Source organism: Suricata suricatta, chromosome 6, assembly GCF_006229205.1.
Source record: "Suricata suricatta isolate VVHF042 chromosome 6, meerkat_22Aug2017_6uvM2_HiC, whole genome shotgun sequence".
In the NCBI taxonomy this organism is placed as follows: Eukaryota; Metazoa; Chordata; class Mammalia; order Carnivora; family Herpestidae; genus Suricata; species Suricata suricatta.
Window position 1 is genome coordinate 113,622,033 of NC_043705.1, and position 6,626 is coordinate 113,628,658.

The following is a 6,626-nucleotide window of genomic DNA, read 5'->3' on the forward strand; positions in this document are numbered from 1 at the left end:
ATTCAATGCAATCCGAATCAAAATTGCACCAGATTTCTTCTTAAAGCTAGAACGAACTATCCTCAAATTCATATGGAACCACAAAAGACCCTGAATAGCCAAAGTCATATTGAAGAAGAAAACCAAAATGGGAGGCATCACAATCCCAGACTTTAGCCTCTACTACAAAGCTGTCATCATCAAGACAGTATGGTATTGGCACAAAAACAGACCCATAGACCAATGGAATAGAATAGAGAACCCAGAACTGAACCCACAAATGTATGGCCAATTAATCTTTGACAAAACAGGAAATAGTATCCAATGGGGAAAAGACAGCCTCTTTAACAGGTCGTGCTGGGAGAACTGGACAGCAACATGCAGAAGAATGAAACTAGACCGCTTTCTTATACCATACACAAAAATAAACTCAAAATGGATGAAGGACTGAATGTGAGACAGGAATCCATAAAAACCCTAGAGGAGAAAGCAAGGAAACAACTTCCTTGACCTCAACCACAACAATTTCCTACTTGACACATCCTCAAAGGCAAGGGAATCAAGAGCACAAATGAACTATTGGGACCTCATCAAGATAAAAAGCTTCTGCACTGCAAAGGAAACAATCAAGAAAACTGATCAGCAACTGACAGAATGGGAAAAGATAGTTACAAATGACATATCAGATAAAGGGCTAAAATCTATAAGGAACTCACCAAACTCCACACCAAAAAAATGAACAGTCCAGTGAAGAAGTGGGTGCTTCTCCAAAGAGGACATCCAGATGGCCAACAGACACATGAAACGATGCTCAGCATCACTCATCATCAGGGAAATACAAGTCAAAACCACACTGATGTATTACCTCATGCCAGTCAGAGTGGCTAAAATGAGCAAATCAAGAGACTATAGATGCTGATGAGGATGTGGAGAAAGGGCACCCTCTTACACTGTTGTGGGAATGTAAACTGCTACAGCTGATCTGGAAAACAATGTGGAGGTTCCTCAAAAAACTATCAATAGAACTCTATGACCTAGCAATAGCATGACTAGAAATTTACCCAAGGGATACAGAAGTGCTGATGGATAGGGCACATGTACCCCAATGTTCATAGCAGCACTTTCAACAATAGTCAAATCATGCAAAGAGCCTAAATGCCCAGCAACTGATGAATGGATCAAAAAGATATGGTTTATATATACAATGGAATAATACATGGCAATGAGAAAGAATGAAATCTGACCATTCATAGCAAAGTGGATGGACTTTGAGGGTGTCATGCTAAATGAAATAAATCAGGCAGAGAAGGACAGATACCATATGCTGTCACTCATAGGTCAAACAGAAGAAACCTAACAGAGGACCATGGGAAGGGGAAGGGTGGAAAAAGAGTTAGGGAGAGGGAGGGAGGCAAATCATGAGAGCCTCTTGAATACTGAAAACAAATTGAGGGCTGAAGGGGACGAGGGAAAGAGTAAGGGGGTGATGGTCATGGAGGAGGGCACTAGTGGGGAAGAGCACTGGGTGTTATAGGTAAGCCAACTTGACAATAAAATAAAATTTAAAAAAAGAATGCTTTTGTCTCCTTTCTAGATCCAAATAGGTAATTTTATTCTTGGAATAAAATTGTTGTTTCTAGGAAACATACAACCTTGGGAAAAATAAGCCTCATAATCCATTATTGCTTGTCTTAGACTACTGTAACTCTTTCATCTTTTCATTGGTAAAATTGCCTCAATTTTTCATGTTAAAATAGCTTAAATTTTATTATTTTCATTTGTATACACGAGGATTTGGAAAATTCTTCTGTAAAGAGTCATACAGTATATATTTATACTTCATGAGTCTCTATCACAACTCTGCTCTTATAGACAAAAGTAATCTAGACGATACATAAACACATGAGTATTTCTATATGCCAACAAAACTTTATTAATAAAAACAGCCAACCCACAAGATATATATATCTTGATGATCTCTGGTGTAAACTGTTAGTTGCTAAAAAGAAATTTGGAGACACTAAATAATATTAGGATAATGCTGCACTTTCATTCAGCATGTTAAAATATTGCTTATTTCTCTTAATGTTATTCTACACTCAGATGTACTTTAGTCTTTCTTGTTTAGTGTACAGATTTTGGATAGATTTTTCAGGGCTTCAACAAGAAGAAACATTTTTCTGTTTACCTACATTGTATGGCCACTTTGAATATCTGTTTGGGCTTGCCTTGTTTTCTTGCTTCTGTGCCTTCTATTTCTTTACCCTCTAAAAACATTTTTTTTAATTTCTGAGTAGAACCTACAGGGCAGTGTATTAAGAAGATGGAAGCGAGAAAATTAAACTCAGACAGAAAATAATTAATTACCTAAGACAGAAAACATTTGCACATTTAAACTGTCTTGAGCAAAAAAATCTCTTTGTAGCTTTTTTTTTCTTGAAAATGCTGGCTTTCTTTTCATTGTATTATTGTTTGTTATATTTTTGAAACATTTTCATAAATTTTATTCTATAAGCCCTGTTTCTATGAAAGTGTGATTGAGGCCCCACATCAGTGATTTTGCATAATTTCTTTCCATTGATAATGCAAATGAAATAAACTCCCCAAAAGGAAATAAGTAACCTCTAGGAGAAACAAATGTGGTAATGCATTTCCACCACTTGGCTTTGACTATAAATTAATCAGACAGCACACAGAAGAGACAAGGGATAAGAAAATTAGTTTCAACTGAATGACTTCCTTTATAGCACCGAAATCTAATTTGGGTGAACTTTTGCTTGATTGTGTCAATTTGATCAAGGCAGAAATAAAACAAATCTTCACATTAGTTGCATCATTTACATAACCTCTACCATTCACATCTTATGAAATGTTTAATTTTTAATCACTTCATGTCATATATCATAAATTTAGTAAGAATCAAGCATCTCATGCATATTTTAAATTAAGCTCAACTTTAAGACTAAGAATCCTGTGATCCATTTTTAAGTGCTCTCTCTCTTGTTATATAATAATAGTTGATCACGAGTTTTCTGTCTACCATAAAAATGAAGAAATATGGAAGTTCGTGCTATAGTCTGTTGATTATAATCAACATAGCAATTGCCTCAGCCACCATTGTAGGCTTGAGTTTTTATAGCTTCATACTGGATTTGCTACCAGTAGTTTCTACTTCTGCTTACATATACCTAATAGGAAAAAAATAAGTAGGAACTGGGAAAATGATCCATGAGGAAAAGTGATGAGAGAGGGCAGCCATATCCTGATTCCTGGAGAAAAAACACTTCTTGTTTTAAGTCAGAAAGAGTTTTCTTAAGAAGTCAAGAATATTTTTTCACAAAGCCTTATAACTATGTACAATCCATAAGAAACTCAGCAATTTCAAGATACATGTCCATCAGCATTTGAACATACTTAATCAGTCCTGACAATCCCAATTTCCTCTGACCCTCACACTTTTACCAACTTAGTGAAAGTCTTTAAAAGTGCTGCCATCAGTCAAAATTGACTCTATTTTTACATTATAAAGTTGAATAGCCAACAAATTCTGAACTTACTGAAGAACTAGAACAAGTTCAGGATTTGGTGAAGGCTGAGAAAGAATATTGCTTATTATTAAGAAAGCTTTTCATATTTATTCTTCCTTAGAAATAATTCTGGCTCAATACAATTAGTTGGTAAGTTAAATATTTCAGAAATTTCAATATTCATTGAAAATTCTTTTGGCACCAACATCCAACTTATTCAAAAGCATATTTGTGACTTTGAGAAATAGGATGGTAGTTTGAAATAATGCTTCCTTTCTTACCAATGCTTTTTGCTTTATTCATTTTACCATGTCATAGTGTTTTTTAAATAATATCCTAATGCACATACCATGATATCTCTAAGGACAAAATAAGGGGAAAAACTGATGATATTTGCCATCTATAAGAGAATGCTAAGAGACACACCCAGACACACAAATATACATACCACAAAAAGTACAAGAACCAGAATTTATTTCTATGGACTATAACAAAGTTTCAGAACACCACAGTTTGAAGATATTATCATTCTTTATCTAGGAAGACTCATGGATTTTTCTCATGGCAGAAAGATTCCAAAAAGATCAATTCATATATCATGCCCTTCCAAGGCTGCTGTGTTTCAGAAGCACCTGTCTAGAGAGATTGATAAGGCTGTTCTGTTCTTGATTTCCTATTGCTCAGTTTCCCTGCCATCAATCTCACACAACCAGGATGGCTAGAAGCAGGGTTAGTGACAGTGAGAGGGAGCTCAGAGACTCCTTCTAAGACCAAACAGATGAAGTTTGTCCATTCTTTGGAAGAATTCTTTCCCCTCTTCAGGATCTTTAAATGGAATAGCACATAAATTCTTTTTCATGCATTTCTTTCTCTCCTCCCTTTCTTTTCTTCCCTCTTCCCTCCCTCTTTCTCTCTCTCTCTCTCATGTCCAGCCTCAAGACCTTATTTCCTAATTGTCTATTCCTAGGTTCTACTAAGAAAAGTATTATTTTTTATTAGTTTGTTCTTTTAATTTATGCTTTAATTTCTTAATTTTTCCTAAATTTAATTTTTCCAAGCACAACTCTAGATAAGAGAAACAGGTCTCCCACTGACAAACAGGCGTACACACATAGACATCACAGGAGTAGATTGAGGCCAACTAGGAAGGCTTTTAAGTATTAAAATATTCATGTCAGAGAGTCAGGGCCTGCTTTATAAGTTCTTTTTTTTTTTTCAAGAACAGTACTAAGAAGTTCAAAACACTTCCCTGCCTGAGAGACAGTATGTTTAAATTCTTAATGTCTAGGCAGTTTCTGCACAAGTCAACTTAAAAAATTTGCTTGATCCTCCATGTAATTTTTCTATGCTATATTTCCATGCCTTCAATGTTTTGTAGCATTTCAACACCAGTCAAAACTACCCTTCTCTGTTCATTTATGCACATAAAAGCTTTATGCACCTATTTTGTGTTTTGCAGCATATAGCATGAAGGCTATAAAGGTGAGTGAAGTAACCCTAGGTTCTGTTCCCATTGATTTTTATAGGGTAGTCAGTAAGTCATACATAATCAAAGAATCTCATAGCAGTATTTGTACTAGCTAGCTCTGAAATTGCCAATGGTCCTACAATGATGTAAAACAAGGAGCTGACCTGCTTTGGAAAGTTAAGGAAAATGCTTGCTCAGGGAAGCAAAAGGTGAACTGAGATTTGAAGGATGACTGGAAACATTTATCTTTAGTTTTTTTCTAGAAATAGGTTTATTGTCACTATGGAACACACTTTCCATTTAATTTGTGTTTCTGGAAGACACTGAAGGTTCCCAACACAATACCCATCCTTCATCATGTTCTTTCTTGCTGCAGATACTTTGATCTGTTCATTTTTACCCTACCTGTGTTTGCAGGGGATATGAGGAGGGATGTCAATTGTCTAACCCAATTACAGTCAATTAGTTCTTCTTGCAAGTAATTTTTTTAAATGTTTTATTTATTTTTGATACAGAGAGAGACAGAGCATGAGAGGGCGAGGGTCAGAGAGAGAAGGAGACACAGATCCGGAAGCAGGCTCCAGGCTCTGAGCTAGCTGTCAGCACAGAGCCCTATGCGGGGCTCGAACCCACAAACGTGAGATCTGACCTGAGCCAAAGTCAGAGGCTTAACCGACTGAGCCACCCAGGTGCCCCGCAAGTAATTTTTTAGGCATATCATTAATTTTAACCTGGCCAATGAGACACCAGGGTAAGTTTTCTGGTGGCTTCTGGGAAAATGCTTTGTAAGGGGAAACATTAGGAAAACAGTACTTTGTGTCTTTGGACATTGCTAAAGACCTGATATTTAAAAGAGCTGTAGCCACCGTGTAACCATAGACAAGGTGCAAGTGTTCTGTTAAGTGGAGGATGGGAAAGTGGAAGGATGGAAGGAGTACATGTCCTTGCTGATATCATGTAGCTCTTGGGTTTACTTCGGAGTTCTGACCTTGTTTCTGGACTGGGTCAGTGAGTTGATAAACAACTGTCTTTAAACCTCTGTTTGTCACTGAAGCAAAATTATTCCAATTGGAAAAAGTTCTCATTCTGAGATTTGGCAGAATAATTATAAAATCATAACTATAATAAAAAAGATCTGGAAAGATCCATCTAGTGGCTAACTATAGAGAGGAAAGAAGTGCTGGAGGATGGGAGAGGAGTGACTTTGGCAAGTTCACCAAGAGTATATATTCATCTATGTCTTTGGTAATTAAAGTTTTTTTAAAGCAATAAAATATAACTTTTTTCCCTCATTACAGAAATTAGATCTTTCCAGGCTTTAACATACCATCTTCACTTAGAGATACTACCCAATTAATGTTCCAACTAATGTTTACTGAATGAATAAATGTATCAAACCTTTCCAAAGTATCTGGAGAAGGATAAAACAATTGCATACATTTTATTTAATTCCCACTTGACATCAACTTTGTGAGTAGCATTATTTCCATTTTCTATATGCAAAAATTCAGCCTCAGAGAGATTTACTAAGAACATAGCTGTTAAGAGAGAACTAAAATTTAAATCCAAAGTTTTCTGACTTAAAGCCTAGAAGTTTTCTTCAGTTAGGCTCTTTTTCACGATACATGACCAATAATTAACAGAATGGACTG